The sequence below is a fragment of the Entelurus aequoreus genome, linkage group LG02, assembly GCF_033978785.1.
Source record: "Entelurus aequoreus isolate RoL-2023_Sb linkage group LG02, RoL_Eaeq_v1.1, whole genome shotgun sequence".
Taxonomy (NCBI): Eukaryota; Metazoa; Chordata; class Actinopteri; order Syngnathiformes; family Syngnathidae; genus Entelurus; species Entelurus aequoreus.
The window spans coordinates 41848912-41871404 of NC_084732.1; the positions used below are offsets into that span (position 1 = coordinate 41848912).

At 38.5% G+C, this 22493-nt stretch overlaps 1 long non-coding RNA gene across 1 annotated transcript; it reads left to right on the top strand.

Annotated features, from left to right (window-relative positions):
• Window positions 1-605: 605 nt before the first annotated feature.
• Window positions 606-7690, top strand: LOC133663274 (uncharacterized). The gene is made up of 3 exons (XR_009828278.1): window positions 606-834; window positions 4737-4854; window positions 7590-7690. It is a non-coding gene; the product is annotated as an uncharacterized LOC133663274 (long non-coding RNA).
• Window positions 7691-22493: the final 14803 nt, after the last annotated feature.

Sequence of the window (22493 nt, forward strand, 5' to 3'; positions counted from 1 at the left end):
AATCAATTTTTACAGCTTGTCCTTTATAATTTTGCCAATATAATAGAATGAGAAATGACACAATATATTATTGCGTACGTCAGCAGACAAGTTAGGAGCCTTTGTTTGCTTACTTACTACTAAAAGACAAGTTGTCTAGTATGTTCACTATTTTATTTAAGGACAACATTGTTCTTCGATTGCAATAATAAACATATGTTTAATGAACCGAAAGATTTTTTGTTAAAATAAAGCCAATAATGCAATTTTTTTGTGCTCCCCTTTCTTTAGAAAAGTATCGAAATACATTTTGGTACCGGTATCGGGACAACCCTAATGTATATGTAGTAGAATTTCTGACCTTTGACCTATAGTTCATGTCTGTCAAAAATGTATGCTCATTTTGATTTCTCTTCCTCTTCTGTGGGACAAAAGTGAACTTTAAGTCGTGCCAACCTGTCTAACTGAATAGGTTGACTGCCTAAAAGATTCGAGTTGTTATGGAACAGATAGGGAAAACAAAACAAGACATTGACGCACTAACAAGAGAGATAAGAAAGGGATAAAGCCAAACGAAGAGAGTGTTTTGGGCACCACCATCTTTTTCATGGTGACGGACGCGCCCGGGGGGGAAACTTTCTGTGTGCTAGACAACTCAACCCAACCATTGTACCATTTGATTATGAGTAAAATAAAACTCTTGTGTTAAATCTACTTTGGTTCTCATTGACAACCTGGACTTTCCACTACAAAATTGGCGTCACGAACAGGATGGTCCAGAACTCTGCAAGTCAACATCCGCTCCCGGCTTCTCTCTCAGGCAGACAACGCTTGCACGCGCGCATCTAATAAAAGGTAAGCTATTTTGCTTATTGTGTAAAAGTTATCTGTCTGAAGAGAAACGGGATCGGTAAGATGAAAACTGAAATTTTTTTTCATAAAAGATAGTTCTCCAAAAACAACCTAGACTGAGGCATGTGTTGGTTGGCTTGAGTTGTTTTATATGTGATCATTTGTCTGTGTGTTTTGTTGAAAACTTGTAATCTCTTGTTTTTAACAAATGGGGATTGTTGATAGAATTTTGGTGGTTTGGAGTGTAGAAGCATAGACGATGTGAGACGAAAAATTTCTTTTAACCTCTTCATCCTCTGTCGTTGTTGGCAGAGGATGCTTTTTTCTGCAAGTACATGGTTAGCCGGAGTTGGACACAGCGAAATTTAAGGCAAGGTTGGCTAAACTGATGTGACATTTGGCCCACACAAATTTATGACGTCTATGAAGGTCCTACGTATCTGTCTATGTGGAAGCTGCAGCCGGGTAAAAAGCCTGATATAAGGTGATCGTTCAGTGACTCCGGTAAAGGAGATCAACTGAGCCAAGTTGTCACGAATTTGGAAATTTGCTGCAGTATAGATGGATAGAGTAAGGGCTCCATATGGTAGAGCCTTGGTGAAACTATATGGACTGACCAGACACGATGTACTGTAGAAATTGAAGGGTGATTCCTGGTAATTCTACAGCGCCTTAGGCTGTTATCCGTGTTGGTCAGGAAGGAAAAGCAGGATTTGCTCCGCTGAATGGGTTAATCGCCATTATATGAGTAAGAATGACCTGCGTGTGTGTGTTATGAGACGGCCGATTCCACAAAAGCACGCGTGCATTAGTTGTTTATATTGGTCCGGACCAGGGGGGAGTGTTTTGTGGGATAAAAATGTGTGTTTTTAAATTTATATATATATATCTGCGTATTTTAATAACTTTTGTGTAGCACCTGGTTTCTTATCTGGTTTAATCCCCCCCTTCCTTTCCCCCCCTCGCAACCTCCCCTCACGCTTTTTTCACAGCCCCGCTATCTGTAAAAGTCTGGAAATTGTTGGTTATGTGTGTGCGTGTGAGAAAATAGACAAAGTTATGTACAGAAAACACATGAGTGAATGATCGATCCATAAAATTATTTTCTTTCGCTTATCAAGAGGTTGGATCGCGGAGGCAGCAGCCTAAGCAGGGAGGCTCCCCCTCTTGGGAGCTGCGAGCGAATTCCAGTCATTTGGATTTGTTTTTAACTATACTGGTGATTGTGACTGTGCGATATTACAGTTGTTTTACACACTGAGATTTTGAGTACGGGAAAAAAGGCTCTTGCTCGCTGGTAAATTCTCTGTGTGTGAATGACTGTGTGACGCATATAAAAAAAAAAAAAAGCTGGGAGACATTTTGAGATAAGAGTGTGTGCGTGTGACGAGGCTGTGTGAGTGACAGCTGCGTGAGGCATTGGTTCGAAGAGGAGTGACACTGATAGCATTGAGCTGGGTTAGCATTGTGTTAGCATAGCATTGAGCTAGGTTAGCATTGTGTTAGCATAGCATTGGGCTAGGTTAGCAAAAGTTTGCTTACTGAGGCATAGTAAGGCTAGGTTAGCATCAAGCTTGGCATTACTAAGTGTGGTTGAACAGTTATTCTCGGTCTGTAGAGTGTGCTAGTAGTAGGTGCTGGCTAAGTCCAGTAAAATAATAGATATATGGAAAATTACACGTTTAAATATCAATAAATAAATACGGATTGTGGGACATTGAAACATTGTTTAATTCATCATTCATTTATATGTCTAGTATACTTTTTTGGTACAGCCTTGTTGCTTATCTGATCCATCCAGTTTCTGTGTGGAAGTTGAGACAAACACGCACGCACGAACATCATAGATTAGGACACATTGTAACTTTGAATTAATAGTTATACAACAAATAAATTAATAATATTGAATTTAAATTTGATAAAGATAAATTGATCATACATTGACATTTTAATTTTTTTTAGGAATAAACACACAATAAAATAAAAGTTAAATTTATATTCTAATACATCTAAGGGCATCTGTGAAACATAGAGTCTGAAGAAGTACAGATAAGAGCCACTCAGCGCCATTGTCAAAACAAAACGTAGAGAAGCGTTAAACAAATTCTAATCAGAAGGAAGACAGACCAAAATATGAGAACTTAAGTAAACAGACAGCAAGTAAACCAGAAATAATAATGTAAATAAATAACAAAGAAAGCAAATTTCTATGTGACATTGGTGCATGTAGAATTACAAATAGAGAATAAAACTAAATGGAAATAACTGTCTGCAAGATGAGCATGACGTCATGAATTGTGCTCGGGTTAGTAATAGATAGATAGATAGACAGATAAAACGTTATTGATTCCTTCAGGAGAGTTCCCTTTGGAAGAAGAACTAAAAAGTAAACAGTAACTAATAAGGGTATAAATGGAAACAAAATAGATTCTATTAAAAGAGAAACTAGGCATTAACGACCATGATATAAAAAAGTATTGCACTGTTATTGTTTTGCATTCCCTGTCATTATAGCCCCCCAAAGAGGAGTTGTACAGTGTAATGATGTATGAGACAAAGGATTTTTCATAGGCTAAACCAGTAGTTCTCAAAGGAGGGTATGGTGTTTCCGCCCGGACAAAAAAGGGGGGTACTTGAAGGTATGCCAAGGGGTACCTGAGATTTTAAATATTTTAAAATAGCGACAATTCAAATTCCTTTATAAATATAATTATAGAAGAATAATTCTTCAATAAAATAAATATTTAGAATTAAGTTCACGAGCCCAGATGGATCTCTATTGCAATATCCAAAGAAGGTTGATGATTGATTATATGTATAGAAATCTTTATTATAATTTAATCACTTGTTTAATTTTTAAAACGTTTTAGTTATTCTTATTTTTGTTTGTTTGTCCAAATAAGTCAAGTAAGACCACAACAAATGAGCAATATGGTGCACTGTTATACAATTTAATAAATCAGAAAATGATGACATTATGCTGTATTTTATGTCTTTAGTTTACTGGGAAAAAAGGTTGAAAACCACTGCCCTAAATCATATCTAAAGCTAAAATTATTTTATAAGACTGATTATTTTGGATTATTGTATTTGTATTGTGAGAGAAGGAGAGAAAGTGAGAGAGAGAGGAAGAGGCGTTTTTCATGCAACAAAGTGAAATGAAAGAAAATAAAAGCAACATTAAAATGCAGACAATAAAAATAAACACAGTGCGGACGTTAAAAGTTAAAAGATTAAAAGATTTAGCTGAAAGATAAGGAGAAACGTGAATAAAAACATTCATTTGTTTTGGAGAGTATCACGCACAGCAGGAGGTCAGAGTGCAAGCATGACAGCTTGCTCACGCCTACTGATAGACAAATGATAGTTTAAATTAACTTATAGATGGTCTTTAGGTGAATTAAAAGGGTACTTAAATACACATGAAGTAGTACGTATAATCTTTGAATTAAGGTTTTTGATTAGCAATTAATGGGATAGTTAAGACTGTAATTTTAAAACGTGGTATGCAAATTGAACTAACCGAGAGGATATGAAAACGATGGGTGTGCATGTTTTGAGTTCCAAATTCTGGAGGAAAAAAACCTCAACAAAACGTAAAACCATACAGACGGACTTGGGTGGTAGCCACGGTTGTGCTAGGTCAAGCGAGGGTGGAAAGGATATGCAGCCGGGGGACTGCCAATCTGAACAAGACAAGCTCCAAGGTGTAGCCAGAACATGCTCACAAAAAATACAGGTGTGACAGCAGGACGAACAGCAGGATACAAACAGACCCCTGCTGGACATAAGTGTCAACGGACAATGTTCAACACAATCTTTGAAGCATTCCTTTGTGGTCAACCTGCACACACCTTGTAATGACCTGCTTACGAACTGTGCCCTGAAAATTCAATACTGCACAGAAGGAACTTCCTGATGTTGCCTGACAGCACGACATCAGCTGACAACTACTGGGGACGCCTCCCAGGAATGAGTGGAAGACGGGGACTGCTCCAACTGTCCTAGCACTGGCTGACTGAGGTGCGTCCGTGTGTCCTGCCACCCAAACCGCCAAAGTGTATGATCACCAATTAGACGACTCATAATAGGAGCCTTTTGACTCTTATATATGGTAGGACTCAAGGTATGGCCGCTCATGTGAACTATCCTTACAACAATTAGAATGGTATAAGATGGACAACTAATGACCCACATTGTTCCCTCTGTCCTGCCTACGAAACCAAAAATGTAGGTCAAATGATAAAACAGGGCGTAGCTGCCGCTGATTGAACCGATACGCTAATACCACATTTTCAATTATTTCGGTTGTCTGTTAAAAACATAGCTATTGGTTGCAATTTGGACATTCCTGCTGTAGGCTACAAAGAGCTAGCAGCTATACAACAGCTGAGCTAAAACAAAATTTAAGCATATCAAATATTTATAGTTGCTTATTACATACACAAAGTCGCAGAGAGACAGAAGTCTGTAGAAAGTGTTCAGTAACAAACGTGTCCGCATTATTAAACTTTCTACCACAGGAAACATACTGAACAAATACAGCAGTTACTGTCAGACTCTAATCCGGATTACCTTGTCTATCAGACACATGGTTAAAACCCACAACACCTTTACGTTCTAATTAATGTCCCGGGGGACAAGATTACAGAAAAGACAGATCGAGTGACAAAGGGGGGAGGAATTATGATTTATGAAAGGGAAAACATTAAAAGTAGATCAATTTGAGTATGTTGAAATTAAAATCACATTTTCCTCAGAAATGTATTTCAAGGTAATTGTAGTATACCGACCGACCACAGCTAAAGACATTTTTTTTAAATTCATTTTCAGACATCCTCAAACAGCATAGTATAACAGAAGTAACGTCATGGAGGACGTTAATCTGGACTGGTTAAATAAGACGCGTAGAAAGAAACTTAAGGATATTATAAACGGCTTCTATATGATACAAATGAAAGCAGCCCTACTAGAATTACAATTGGATGACAACAATTAAAGAGAACATCTGTAAATACATGAATACAAAACCAGAAAGAAGAGTGTTAAAATAAAAATACCATTGGATTCTAATAAAGACATGAGGACTCAGCTCTCATAAGAGCAATTAAAAAACAGGTCTAAATACAGATCGTATGATTTAAAAGTTTGGAGGAACAAAAGTTACAATGTTTATGCGGAAGTCTAAGGCTGACTTTCACTTAGAATTAATTAAAGCTGCAAAAAGGAACAATAGAGAGTTATGGAAAACTAGATACAAACTTACGGAAAGAGAGCAAACAATAAACAACACTATAACATTAAATATCAATGGCGCTACAATTGCAGACAGTCTGGACATAAGTAATAATTTTAATGAACATTTCATCCAGTCTGTACAAACCCTGAATAAAAATCCCTCAAAATCAGTGCAAATAATTGTCATTTATTCAGGATGGACTCATTTTAGAAGTAACAAATGAAACAAAGTTAAACAAAATCTTCGCTGCATTATCAGACTCACGATCTAGAGATATATATACGGGTTGGACACTATCTTCCTAAAAACATATAAGGATTGTATTATTGCTCGTATAACAACGATTGATAAATAAATCAATAACGGAAAACACTTTCCCTACCACGTGGAGAAACTGCTACTATAATTAAATCCATAAAGCAGGAAATAAAGAAGACCAGAACATGTACAGACCAATTAGCCTTCTCCACGTTATAACAAAAGGAATAGAAAATTTGAAATTAAAAAGTGGCTTTGGAGCAATCAAGGCTGCTCAGACGGTCACTAAGAGGGGCATTATGTTGACACATCAATTTAATGAGTATTATATTTATCTATGAGAGCATTTTTGTTGTAAATTGTGAGGTATGGCTGTTAAAATCTTGGTTGTTTTTACAAATGATGACAGATGTGAACAAGAGCATGTATTGTCTTTGTGTGATGATGTCAATAAGGTGTGGTTGTATTGTATATTAAGAATGTGTCCATGAAGGGGCATTTTAGGACTTCTCTTAATCTGATTACATGCTACAGTATGATTATTTTTGATTAATTATTGATTATTACGAATGTATATATTTATTATGATTAATTAGTGTCATAATTTTATTGCTTGATTTGTGGATCCCCTTAATTTAGGTAGCCAGGGACTACAGATGGAAAGTAGCTATTTAGATATAATCTGGTACAGAACATATCTGTTTCTGAACTTAATGTGTCTGTGCATTGTCCCATCATAGATAGACTAAATTAAATACAACTATTTAGTGAATTATTGAGGCCACAATAATTCACTAGGTGTTGTAAAATATCAAAGTACTATTGCAAAAGCGAACAGTGACCTCAAACATGACCTGTCCTCCGCCTCTGTTCTTGCTGCACTTGACTATCAGCTGTCTTTTCTTTTTCTTGGATGTTTCTGAAACTACTAATACTACTACTACTACTACTATTACTATTACTACGACTAACACTGTCCTTGTGAGAGGGACAGAGGGGGGAGGTGAGTTTTGATTGGGTCAAGTTTGAGCGTGTTGAGGTTTTATTTAATCAATATGATCAATCCGGTACAAGGATAAAGGAACGTAATGATTTAGATTGACAATTGCAGTGGTTGGCGGAAGCAACCCCAACCTCAAAGGAGGGTGCAAATTCAGTAATTAAATGTTTTGTGAATGATCTAATATCCCGACATGGTTTCCCCAAAAAGATTAGGTCAAACAACGGCACCTATTTTAAGAAAACAGGTTATCATCTTCAGTCACAAGATCAGCACTTCTCAGGACCAGCAGCTTCCTAGGAAGGTGGAAAGACCATGAGACCAAAATGGTAAGTTTGCAAAATGTAGAATTTGTGTGCCAGTTCCTCTGTGCAGCCACTCCAGATTCCCTTGCACTCGCTAAGAGGGGCACGGTCAAAGCCGATCCAGGACCAACACCCGATACCTGACTGGAAGGAACCGAGAGGAGAGACAACACCTTGCCAGCGATGACGAGAACAACTAACGTTGCCAGCCAATGTGTCCACCGGGACTCCAGCAGCTGTGGAAAGAAGTGTCGGGAGTGCCGAAGCAGCGAGGAGGCCTGGAAGCAAGCCGAGGGCCTGGACCAAAGCCCCAACGCCCCATACTTTGCCCCGCCTTCCCCAAAGCCCCATACTTTTCCCCAATTTCGGCCAGCACGGACATGCCACTGAACAGTCTGCCCAATGGACTGAACCACACCCCAAGAAGAGACAGAGACAGACTGTTTGAGTGGATCTCTTTCTTCACCAAGGCAGCCAAAAGCCCAACGAGGTGTCGGCAGGCCACCAGCCTGAGGCACCACCGAGCCATCCATACGAGCACTAATCGAACATGGACTCATACGAAATTCAGTTGTGTGTACAAAATCAATTGGTAACTACATTCATTGCAAATGCCGGGAAAAATAATAATGCAACAGCTTACAGTCATAAGTCTATATTAATTCTAAACCAGATGCATCTTGAATAAGCATATATATATTCATCTAATTATGTTCATGATCAAAGTATTTTGGTATTAGGTTACTAACTCAAAGGGTAGGCCACTAATTGTGTTCTGTGAGATGGTTTTACTGCAGGCTGGTAACAGCGATCGCTCTGAAGGAGGGTCATAGACGGAATTTTTGCCTCGTATAAAAACATTGAGGTTTTTGCCTCTATCTGCGGTAGAGATTTAATTTAGTGGTCTATATCAGAAATTGTTTTGGTCCAGGGTCTTAAGACCCTGGAAGGCGGGTATGTAGTAGAATTTCTGACCTTTGACCTATAGTTCATGTCTGTCAAAAATGTATGCTCATTTTGATTTCTCTTCCTCTTCTGTGGGACAAAAGTGAACTTTAAGTCGTGCCAACCTGTCTAACTGAATGTGTTGACTGTCTAAAAGATTCGAGTTGTTATGGAACAGATAGGGAAAACAAAACAAGACATTGACGCACTAACAAGAGAGATAAGAAAGGGATAAAGCCAAACGAAGAGAGTGTTTTGGGCACCACCATCTTTTTCATGGTGACGGACGCGCCCGGGGGGGGAACTTTCTGTGTGCTAGACAACTCAACCCAACCATTGTACCATTTGATTATGAGTAAAATAAAACTCTTGTGTTAAATCTACTTTGGTTCTCATTGACAACCTGGACTTTCCACTACATATACATACAGTATATATATATATATATATTATATATGTATGTACATATGTACATACATATATAAATACATATATATGTACATATGTAAATGTTCATATAGTTTGTGTGTGTGTGTTTGTGTGTGCGTGCGTGTGTGTGCGTGCGTGTTTGCGTGTGTGTGTGTGTGTGTGTGTGTGTGTGTGTGTGTGTGTCTGTGTCTGTGTGTGTGTGTGTGTGTGTGTGTGTGTGTGTGTGTGTGTGTGTGTGTGTGTGTGTGTGTGTGTGTGTGTGTGTGTGTGTGTGTGTGTGTGTGTGTGTGTAAATTAAAGTCATATAATTTTAAGAAGGATGTCCAAATTTTACAGGAATATGTTTGTATTTTGATAAGGAAAATAACTCAAAATGTTAAGGTCATATTTTTACAACCAAAAAATATCAGATCAGTACCGTTTTTAATAACGTATTAGTTGCCATCGTAGTCATTTTCAGTTTTATTAAATTTTTGTACCAATCAATATATTTAATAACCCGCATATGTTATATTATTTTATGTATGTACTGTATTATTTTCATATTGTTTTGAAAAATATTCCTTCACATCTGATTGTATTGTTTTACTTTATTGTAACGGTATTGTTGGAACTTTACAGTATTTTAAGATAACCTTAACATATTTTATTGGCTGTTCCTTGTCATCATTCAAACAAGAACAATTGTTAACCAATTGTTTATGAAAAGTTGTTTTGTATTAAAATTAAAATGTTATTATCTTTTCTTGATCGCACCGCAAGCCTGGAAAAGTTCAGTTTACTTTAAAATTTTGAGGAAACATGTCACCCTAAAAAAAAATGTAAGTAGTGTGAAAAAACATTGAGTTAATTTAAGTAAAAGACTTGAAAGGGCTGTAATGTGTATTAATAGCATAAAGCACTAAAAGCCAAGTTAATTTAGCTTAAAATCAATCACAATAGCAATGGTCTCATTAAACTATTAACATGGTACCTTAATTTCTTTACAATAAATGATAATTTTGTTTAAATCAAAATTCTTAGAATTTTTTTTTTTTTTTTGTAAAATAATCTCATACTAATTTAAGTTCATTACAATAAATTCCATGGTAATTAAACGCAAAATTAGTTGTGACTTTAATTTTTTTTTAAAACAATAGCATAGAGAGCTGAACCAAGGTCATATCAAGATGGTATCAGTCAGCAAAATAAAGGTTTTCTGATGATAAATGTTGATATCCTAAAGATAAAAGACGAACAAAAAGCCATAGTGGGCAAAATTAAGTGATGTGAATGTTTTCTCTACCTCTGCAAATCAGTTTGTAATCTACAAGTAATTTTGACTATTGGATCTTAAAAGGTTTCACTTACTTTGACCGCAAGGGAATACATTCTTGCAAGCCAGTTCCTACCCATCCATTAGCCAATTAGACACACTTACTGAGGCAGTATGGTGCTAAAAGACCAGAGGAAATGGTTTAAATGTGAGAGAATGGCAGAAAAACCTCCAGTGATACAGAGTTCAGCATTGAAGAGCAACGATAACCACTGTAGTCTTTGGAAAATGTGACCTAATGATGACAAAATAATCACTGGTTGACAAATAATATTATGAAGGAATAATCATTGTGGGCAGACCACAGAGTTGCTTGGTTTTAGTCCATGGTGTCTTTTAACATGTGCAGACTGCCTTCAGAATCAAGCAATTTCCATTGCAGTCTGTGTTTTGTGAGCTTGGTGTCAGAAACCCTTGTAGCCTGCTTCAACCAACTCCAGTAATGTACAACTCATGTTGAAGCTTTTCTCACTGTCCTGGGAGTAAAGGCCTTAACAAATGGTTTTAATAGGCAGACCTTCGTTAACCAAAATGTCTAGCGGGACACCTCACGCCTTTGACCACAGAGCAAATATGAGTAATTTGTATACAACTCTGCTGGGAGTCATAACAACCACAAAGGGAGAAATTATTCTATGTAATTACTATGAGGAAAATTCCTGGTGAAACACACAAGGATATGCCGTACAATGAAAAGGAGGGACGAGATGATGGTTTAAGTACTTTGTGAAGAGCCTTAGAGGCAATTGCAAAATCATCTCACAGATTTACTCACATGGAAAATGAAGCCAGCATTCAGTCTGCCTAAAGACTTTGAGATATATGGCTGCTTTTGTAATTAACACGGTTCACTTCCTAAATGGTGATAACAGCCTAAATTTGGGTGTTTTGTAATGTATGTCAGTGCTATTCAACTGGCGGACCGGGGTCCAAATCCGGCCTGTGATTGACACCAGTTCAAAAATTTGGGGACAAACATTTTGGCAGCAAATGCCTAAAAAAAGTGTTCCTATTGTATAGAGGAACTCGGACCTCTGTGAACACATTGGCAGATCCTTGCATTGACATTTTAACCTTGCTAGCAAACAGAACACCGGGGTCCGAACTTGTGATTAACATAACTGAGGCACTGCTTTAAGTCTTCCACTTTGTGGCAGTTTTTTTTGTAACGTGATTTATGTAACTAAGGTGTTGCTGTAGCTTGTTTACTTCAGATGCAGTCAGTAGTCATTTCTTCAATGTCTTTAGTTATACTAGTAGTGTTCCTCAAGGTTTTATATTAGATCCTCTCTTTTTCATCATTTGGGCTATCCAACTGGCGCCTCGCTATTTCAATTTAAAAAACCTGTAAGAGACTCACATTTTTTGCAGCATATTCTCAGAAACACTAGATTGGTATCATAGAGATTGTCTTTCTCTAGCTTTTTTGCAGAAGGTCCTTAAAAACAGCAGAGCACTCCTGTAACTCTGACAAAATAAATAGACTAAAATCAAATGTCGACTCTGGAGGATGCTGGATCTCCGGAATATACTAAATAAGACATATATAACAGTGAAGGGAAAAGTCCATCCTCCCAGTCTTTAGCTTTCTGAGAATGTGGGCCCCAAAACAATTTAGTAAGGTATTCTTGATGTATGTATTATATGTGTATATGTAACCAGTGATGTATGAGTTAGGGTAGGAATGCAAGCTGCCGGCTGCCATTCACACCTGAGAGGAGCCATGTCCTGATGAGAATTAATGTACTCTGACGTCCTGTGGGAAACTGGCAGCCTCCAGAGGGCCTAATGAAGAAATACAACCTTGCCGAGGTAGAAGGGGGCATACCACAGCACTCCCTCAGGACCCAGGAGAGGGCATCTCGAGAGAGAGGGCACAGGAGATTTAAAGCAATGATACATAAGAACAGAATAGTCTTGGGTGGAATTCAGCCAGTTTCATTATTGATGAATCGTCCACCTGTGTTCATTAAACATGCAGAAATGGTAACCTGCTCATTAAATACAAATAATCCATCTTATTATAGAGAACTCTTGAGGATTCACCAAATTGTCTGGAGGTTAGATATGGCGACCTGCAAAAACATGAGGTCTGCAAGGTCAGAGGACCAACCTCTCTGAATCATGTGTGTCCTTAGAGGTCAACTCTATAAAGAACTGGACTCATTCAAGCAGTTATACAAATTTTATTAGAGTCCCAACTTATCTATTACCCAGATAACACATGAGAATGATTCTCTTTGATTGTAGGATAAACATGTCTTCATATCCTGAAACGATCCTGTATGATAAGGTAACTAAAGAGCATTTTGACTTTATAACCCCTCGTCCGCTGCACATTTGTCTCTAATAACTGCATACCTCACCCAAGGAGCAAAGAGTGTGATCATTGTTGTATGTAGATAAATGTTTATTCAGCAAATACATTTATAAGATCACCTGTCAAAAAAGATTAATGAAAATAATACAATCCATTTTATATTGGAAAATAACAAACTGAAACAACTATTAATTTTTCCACAAATAAAAATACAAACAACTTTACTTAATATTTACCATAGCCTCCTGTGCTTTTAACAAAAAAATAATTTCCTGTTTGCCATACATATGTATATATATATATATATATACAGTAGTGGCGACCCATCAGCGTTAATGTTCTGTAATGCTGTTCAGTGTTTGTCTAATTTTTAACGGGTATGTGCTGAAAAGAACATTTAATTATACTTGTGCAATGACATTAAAAATCCATCCATATATATTTATATACGTATATAAAACGCTAATGGGTTGCCACTACTGTATATATATATATATATATATATATATATATATATATATATATATATATATATATATATATATATATATATACATATATATATATATATATATATATATATATATATATATATATATATATATATATATATATATATATATATATATATATATATACACATACATACACACACTACCGTTCTAAAGTTTGGGGTCACATTGAAATGTCCTTATTTTTTAAGGAAAAGCACTGTACTTTTCAATGAAGATAACTTTAAACTAGTCTCAACTTTAAAGAAATACACTCTATACATTGTTAATGTGGTAAATGACTATTCTAGCTGCAAATGTCTGGTTTTTGGTGCAATATCTACATACACTACCGTTCAAAAGTTTGGGGTCACCCAAACAATTTTGTGGAATAGCCTTCATTTCTAAGAACAAGAATAGACTGTAGAGTTTCAGATGAAAGTTCTCTTTTTCTGGCCATTTTGAGTGTTTAATTGACCCCACAAATGTGATGCTCCAGAAACTCAAAATGCTCAAAGGAAGGTCAGTTTTGTAGCTTCTGTAACGAGCTAAACTGTTTTCAGATGTGTGAACATGATTGCACAAGGGTTTTCTAATCATCAATTAGCCTTCTGAGCCAATGAGCAAACACATTGTACCATTAGAACACTGGAGTGATAGTTGCTGGAAATGGGCCTCTGTACACCTATGTAGATATTGGACCAAAAACCAGACATTTGTAGCTAGAACAGTCATTTACCACATTAGCAATGTATAGAGTGTATTTCTTTAAAGTTGAGACTAGTTTAAAGTTATCTTCATTGAAAAGTACAGTGCTTTTCCTTCAAAAATAAGGACATTTCAATGTGACCCCAAACTTTTGAACGGTAGTGTAGGTGTATAGAGGCCCATTTCCAGAAACTATCACTCCAGTGTTCAATATAAAATAGATTGTATTATTTTCATTAAGCTTTTTTGTATGTTATTGGCTGTTCCTTGTCATCATTCAAACAAGAACAATTGTTAACCAATTGTTTATGAAATGTTGTTTTGTATTAAAACTAAAATGTTATTATCTTTCCTTGATCGCACCGCAAGCCTGGAAAAATTCAGTTGTACTTTAAAATTTAGAGGAAACATGTTACCCTAAAAAAAATGTAAGTAGTGTGAAAAAACATTTAGTTAATTTAAGTAAAAGACTTGAAAGGGCTGTAATGTCTATTTTAAGCATAAAGCACTAAAAGCCAAGTTAATTTAGCTTAAAATCAATCACAAAAGCAATGGTTTCATTAAACTATTAACGTGGTACCTTAATTTCTTTAAAATAAATGATCATTTTGTTTAAATCAAAATTCTTAGAAATATGATTTTTTTTGTAAAATAATCTCATACTATTTTAAGTTCATTACAATAAATTCCATGGAAATTGAACGCAAAATTAGTTGTGACTTTAATTTTAAAAAAACAATAGCATGGAGAGCTGAACCAAGGTCATATCAAAATAAAGGTTTTCTGATGATAAATGTAGATATCCTAAAGATAAAAGACGAACAAAAAGCCATAGTGGGCAAAATTAAGTGATGTGAATGTTTTCTCTACCTCTACAAATTAGTTTGTAATCTACAAGTAATTTTGACTATTGGATCTTAAAAGGTTTCACTTACTTTGACCGCAAGGGAATACATTCTTGCAAGCCAGTTCCTACCCATCCATTAGCCAATTAGACACACATACTGAGGCAGTATATACAAACCCCGTTTCCATATGAGTTGGGAAATTGTGTTAGATGTAAATATAAACGGAATACAATGATTTGCAAATCCTTTTCAACCCATATTCAATTGAATGCACTACAAAGACAAGATATTTGATGTTCAAACTCATAAACTTTTTTTTTTTTTTCAAATAATAATTAACTTAGAATTTCATGGCTGCAACACATGCCAAAGTAGTTGGGAAAGGGCATGTTCACCACTGTGTTACATGGCCTTTCCTTTTAACAACACTCAGTAAACGTTTGGGAACTGAGGAGACACATTTTTTAAGCTTCTCAGGGGGAATTATTTCCCATTCTTGCTTGATGTACAGCTTAAGTTGTTCAACAGTCCGGGGGTCTCCGTTGTGGTATTTTAGGCTTCATAATGCGCCACACATTTTCAATGGGAGACAGGTCTGGACTACAGGCAGGCCAGTCTAGTACCCGCACTCTTTTACTATGAAGCCACGTTGATGTAACACGTGGCTTGGCATTGTCTTGCTGAAATAAGCAGGGGCGTCCATGGTAACGTTGCTTGGATGGCAACATATGTTGCTCCAAAACCTGTATGTACCTTTCAGCATTAATGGCACCTTCACAGATGTGTAAGTTACCCATGTCTTGGGCACTAATACACCCCCATACCATCACAGATGCTGGCTTTTCAACTTTGCGCCTATAACAATCCGGATGGTTCTTTTCCTCTTTGGTCCGTAGGACACGACGTCCACAGTTTCCAAAAACAATTTGAAATGTGGACTCGTCAGACCACAGAACACTTTTCCACTTTTTATCAGTCCATCTTAGATGAGCTCAGGCCCAGCGAAGCCTACAGCGTTTCTGGGTGTTGTTGATGAACGGTTTTCGCCTTGCATAGGAGAGTTTTAACTTGCACTTACAGATGTAGCGACCAACTGTAGTTACTGACAGTGGGTTTCTGAAGTGTTCCTGAGCCCATGTGGTGATATCATTTACACACTGATGTCGCTTGTTGATGCAGTACAGCCTGAGGGATCGAAGGTCACAGGCTTAGCTGCTTACGTGCAGTGATTTTTCCAGATTATCTGAACCCTTTGATGATATTACAGACCGTAGATGGGGAAATCCCTAAATTCCTTGCAATAGCAGGTTGAGAAAGGTTTTTCTTAAACTGTTCAACAATTTGCTCACGCATTTGTTGACAAAGTGGTGTCCCTCGCCCCATCCTTGTTTGTGAATGACTGAGCATTTCATGGAATCTACTTTTATACCCAATCATGGCACCCACCTGTTCCCAATTTGCCTGTTCACCTGTAGGATGTTCCAAATAAGTGTTTGATGAGCATTCCTCAACTTTATCAGTATTTATTGCCGCCTTTCCCAACTTCTTTGTCACGTGTTGCTGGCATCAAATTCTAAAGTTAATGATTATTTGCAACAAAAAAAAAAGTTTATCAGTTTGAACATCAAATATGTTGTCTTTGTAGCATATTCAACTGAATATGGGTTGAAAATGATTTGCAAATCATTGTATACTGTTGATAGTTACATCCAACACAATTTCCCAACTCATATGGAAACGGGGATTGTAAAAAAAAAAAAAAAAATAATATATATATATATATATATATATATATATATATATATATATATATATATTGTTGCGTCGACAGCTCTTCCTCCCAAGGAAGTCAAAGTCTGCTGTCCACTCCCAAGTTCTTTTAATGGCAAATATGCTGATGTTAAATTGACCACCAAAAGCAGTAGTTGGTATTTCGTTGTTTATTGTCAAAGCTTTGGCAATAATGAGACCAATCCAGCACCCAAGCGTTCCCTAGCCCGGTCCAGATCGGTCTAGCTCGGTCTCCCCTGTGCTCGTTATCTCAGGAATGTTATGGCAGTCTCAACAGCGCTCTGCCTGTCTACTCAAGGACACTCGAATCCAAGCACTTTGTACCACACGAGACATTAGCTGATGTAAATATGACTATAGGAGTTTTTAGAAAGAAGTAACACTTAAATATGGATATATGGAAAATATCTCGTTCCATCACTCCCCCTTTAAGATCTTCTTATAAGATCTTTTACTACTAGTTAAACACTTCTAAAGCACGCCCCACATTAAAGTAGGTGCTGTTTTTTTTCTTTAAGCAAGCTAGCGATAAAACAACAGCTTATTTACATGGGAGATAGATGGAGGGAGTCCACGTCAATGTCGTCATGGTCAGGGAAGTAAACCAACAATTCTCGAAAGTCTTAAAGTTACCACTTTGCTAGACCCCCTTTAGTGACACTTAGCCCAAGGGGCGATAAAGCAACCGCATGAGGCTATGATGGCCAAAAAAGCTCCGAATGGAGACCAAGACAGACTTAATTAGGTCAGTCCACCTCCCTAATGTGCTTAGAAGCCAATCTTTGAAGGGGTCAGAGAGAGAGTTCCCTAGACAGGGCCTGGAGGCCCTTTAAGGCCCTCTGAACTGAGCCATCGGGGGTAGTGTTGTTAGGAATGAAGGTACAGCATTGGTCACCAAACATTGCACACACTCCTTCTTCCTTGGCTAGGATGCGGTCAAGGGCTATGCGGATCTGAACGGCCCTGAGGGAGGTCGGGGCAAGTTGTTCAGCAAGTCCCTCAACGGCGTCACGAGTCAGGTTGGTCAGTCTCAACAGATTATAAAAAACATAGTTAATGCGTTCAACATTTTTAGTAGCGGTCACAGGGAAAATAGCACCAATGATAGGAAGGTTTTCGAAACCTGCACAGGATTCACACCACAATTTATGTTGTGAGGGGACCCCTCTTGGTTGGCCTATTGCATCAAAGTAAACACCATCAGGGTTCCTCGTCAAATCGAAGGAGCCCTTTACACTCCTCCGAGATAAAACATGACGGCGTCGGCGGGGAGTTAGAGTGGCAGCTGAGACAGGAGTTACAAGGGGAGTTGATTTGGTACCCACTAGAGTGAGTGGGGTCACCAGTCTAACCATAGCACAAAACCCCACGGATAACTTTGGAATTCTAATGTACAATCTGTGCTTCCCACAACACCAGAATAAGTCAGCTCGTGCCCAAGGGCCTATCCTAGAGCCATCTATCAGTGTGGTGCACCAGTAACGGTTGATGTCACCCAATTTGTTGGGGGACGAAGAGGGTCCTGTAATTTGAAAACGCGTGTAATTCAGCTTTTGGGCCACAAAGGGAAGAAGTCGGGTGGCATTGTCAACAGAAGGGTACACATGTCAGTCAACTTAAAAGGGGCGGGGTAAGTGTGGGAAAAGGGACGTCCAGCGGAAGAAGCAACACAGTCACCCAGGTTTTGGCATCCACCTGAGCCACAGGTTGTCTGCACCCGCTCCTAAGGTCAAAGGTCAAAGTTACCAGGCCTTCGGTGGTGATGTCATTAGCACGCACGGATGTGAGCCTTTGAAACACCACCGAGGTGGGGTGGTACTTTAGGTGCTACAGAGGGTGTAGAGGTAGTTAACGCCCTCTCAAGGACATTAATTTTAATAATTCCTTTAGCATCTGTATCAGTCAGGTCAAGCCCCAAAACAACATAAAAGGGAAGATGGGCACAACTTACCAGAGTATGTTGTCTGCATCCGACACCAATGGTTCAGGGTTGAGTCGTAACAAATATAGAGGTTATTACCACGGTAATAGCTATTGTGTCCCCCGTAATTAATCACACTACACAGGTCAAAAAATAAGTCTTGCTATCCCCTTTGACCCAGTCTATTTAAAGTCCGCTGTATGTTCTTAGACACTTGTCAGTCACTGTCGTCAGGAAGGATGAACTGAGACACAAAGACAGTAGAACACGCCCAAGGGATAAACGGGGATAAACATCAAACGTTTCACTTAATGTAACGACACAGATAGTTATGCTGCAAACAAGCAAGAAAAACTAAGAAACATTTAGCATACTGGATTGGTCTCACACAAGGATATACAATATAGAAGTTGAAAAGAGTAATGTAGGTAGAAAATCTCTCTCGTCTCCTGGGCTGAGGGGCAGATAATGTGGCGATGTCAGCAATGACATCCCCTGGTGATCTGTCAGGTTCTTCAGCTGTAGTGCAGAGGGAGAGGTGGTACCAGGTGTCCCCTCCACCAGCCAGTCGAAGGGCGTGGGACGTCCGTTCCACAACCTTGAAGGGACCAGTCCACCTGAGCTCCATCCACTTGCATTTGATGACCTTGATCTTGACCCTCTCAGCGGGCGGAAGGGAATCTGTACAGAAGAACTGGCACACAAATTCTGCAATTTTTTGTGTAAAATACCATTTTGGTTTTACGCTGAGTCCTCCTTCCATGGGGGGATGCTGGTCCTGTGAATGGCTGACCTGTATGCAGCTCATAGGATGAAAAACTCAAAGGGCGGTAAAACAGTTTTATTCACGGACCTTCGAATGATCATTAACGCTAATTGCAACATGTCAATCCAATTAAATTTGGTCTGTGCACAGATTTTAGCCAATTAGTTTTTTATGTTCTGGTCCATCCTTTCAACCTTGCCTTGGGACTCAGGATGGTACCCCAAACCTATGTTCTAGTCCGAAAGCCTTTTCGACCAAGGCTAAGTGAGTATTTTTTTAAATGGTTGCCGTTGTCTGACCTAATCTTTTTGGGGAAACCATGTCAGGGTACTAGGTCATTCACAAGTCATTTAATTACTGATATTGCATCCTCTTTTGAGGTTGTTGTTGCTTCCGGCCAACCACTGTGATTGTCAACACAAGTCAGTACGTACCTTTTCCCTTGTACCGTATTGATCATATCAGTGAAATCAAAGACTATACATGGTTCACCCTCACCTCCTCCATATTCTAAATTTGATCTATTAAACTACTATCGATGTGTAAAATCGTTATTTCCAAATTAAAATTAGTTATAACTTCTTACCCACGGGAAAAACGTTAAAACTATGGAATGTGTCAGAGTCGGATGATTGTCGATTTTGTTCCAAGGAGTCTGTATCCACCCTCACTCACCCCCTTCTGTTTCTGAAAAAAGGACTGTGTTAGTCATACTATCACTTTCAGAAACATCTCAGAAAAAGGTCAGCTAATAGTCAAGTAGCGGAGGACAGGTCATGTTTGAGGTCAATGATTGTCTCTTTAGCCTCTATGGTCCACTGGGGGGTGGTGTTAGGGTAGGGGACCCCTTAGCAATATCACAATTAACTCAAACTCAACTAAACCCTAGCTTTTATGTAACTTATTCAATATGGTGAAAGTAACAAATATGCTTATATTTATATTGTCACCAATACTAGAAAAATACTACCCTTGTGGCGAATGCTTTAGCAATAGTATTTTGAAATTTTACCACACCTGGTAGCCCCAATAATTCATTAAGTCAAGCTCATGTTGTAGAAAGTTGAATGATGCGGACACGTTTGTTACTGAATACTTTCTATCAGACTTCTGCCATGGCAACTTTGTGTATGTAATGAGCAACTATAATTATTTGATATGCTTAAATGTGTAATGTGTCGTTTTAGCTCAGCTGTTGTGTAGCTGCTAGCCCCTCGTAGCCTACAGGTGTCTAAAGTGCAGCCCATAGTTATGTGTTTAACATAACCATGGACTAAACCTAAACAATTGAAAATGTGGTATTTGGGTGTCGGTGTAATGTTTGGCAGCTACGCCGTGTCTTATCATTGGACCTAAGTTCTTTGGTTTTGTAGGCGAGACAGAGAGCAAGGAAACAATGTGGGACACAATTGTGTCCATCTTATATCATGCTAGCTGTTGCAAAGATAGGTCAACATGAGCAGCCACACCCCGAGTTCCAACATATATAAATAATCATAACATATGGCGAGTCGGGTGGCAGAACACACGGAAGCATCTCAGTCAGTCAGGGTTTTCACCGTTAGAGCCATTCCTGTTGTTTCAGGCTGTGGTATGCTTGGTAGTGGTGTCGCAGCTGGGTGGTTCAGCCGTCAGGTAACACCAGGAATGTTCCTTCTTTGCGATTTGAATGTCAGGGTACAGTCTGTAAAGGAGGTCCAGCAATCTGAACCGGAAGTGGTTTGGTGACTGTTAACCTTCTTGTGACCCCAGCGAAGCCTTCGACCTTTAAAGAGGAAGCACACAGTTTTTTTTTTTTTTTTTCCTCTGCATTCAGAATCGAATGGGTGGCTGATAAAATTGTCCGTTGACACTCATGTCCAGCAGGGGTCCTGTCTGTACTTCCTGCTGCGGCTCCTGATGTGGGCGTCCTCTTACACGCCTTCGTGTTCGTTTGTTGGCACGACGGAACCTTTCCTGTTCGGAAATGTTCGGACAGTCACGACTCCAGTGACCAGGCTGGTCACAACCGAAACAGTGTCTACCCCAGACCGGCTTTGAAGCATCGTGTTGTCCACCACCCGAGTCCAACCGCACGTCTGTTGAGGATTCTTTCCTCCACCTGTTGGAACTCAAAAGCAAGGTCACCCACTGCTGAATATACCCTAGCTGATCTTTGACCTTTTGGTTCTTTTAACCTTTTATCTTCAGCGATCTGTAATTTAAGTAGTCGTTTCCTTGTTGCTCTGTCATTAGCCCTATTTTGCATGGGATGAATAAAATGTCCTGCCATATATTGTTTTTGGCACCGTGTATATCAGGGTTAACTTTGTCCAAAGTGTTTGGCCAAAGGTTCCCTCCCGGAGGTACAGGTGGGAAAACAAGGTCAACAATGGCTTGCATGTATGCATCGGCAAGAGACTTATATTAAAGTAGGCCCCTATAATTGTCATGTGTCAAAAATGTCTGGTGTGCACCGCCCTCTGCTGGAGGAAAATGGTCAGACTTGCAAAATAAGGGGTTAATACTTTCTCTTTTAACGTTGATTTTCCAGGTAATTTAATGTTCAGTGAATGTATAGGATAGGCCGATGTCGTTGTGGCTTGTACAGCCCTTTGAGACACTTGTGATTTAGGGCTATATAGATAAACATTGATTGATTGATGGTTGATGGTTGATTATATGACCAAAATGAACGTATTTCATTTATTCATTCATTTTCTATCGCACTCATAGTTTTATTCCATTTTGCATCTAATTATTCCTATTGATTTCTTCCCATTTCACTCAAACAACTAAACAAACAAATAAACAAACTTGCAGCTAACCACAATCAACAGCATACCATTTACGAATACCTTAATTTGTCACTTTCTCATCTTTCTTTCACTTTCGTTTTCCTTTACAAACAACCTCCTGTACCCTAACTCTTCCTTACATTTCACACAATGTTTCTATTTTCTGTTGTCCTAGAAACCATTCACGTAACGTAAGGTTATAAACATCCTTTTCCCCTATTGTTAATGTCATTTGTCAAAAATGTCTGCCGTAGGAAAATGGACAGACGTGTAGAAGGGGTTAATTTTCGGAGGCAAGATCAATCTTAGAGGGGGCGTGTTAATACCTCCTTCTCTTGTCACTGGAGTAGGGGGCGGTGTCAGTCAAAGTCTGGGCGGGTCGTTTGAATTGTCTTGCGCATGCGCGGCAGACAAAAAACCAATCAGTTCATTCTGTCATTAATCATCGTTTCTTTTGCTGCATTTCGTTTTTCCACGTAATCCCCGTTTACTTTTATCATACGCCAAACTCTTAAATTCTCTCCCTGAGTGTTCCATTTTCACCAGCGC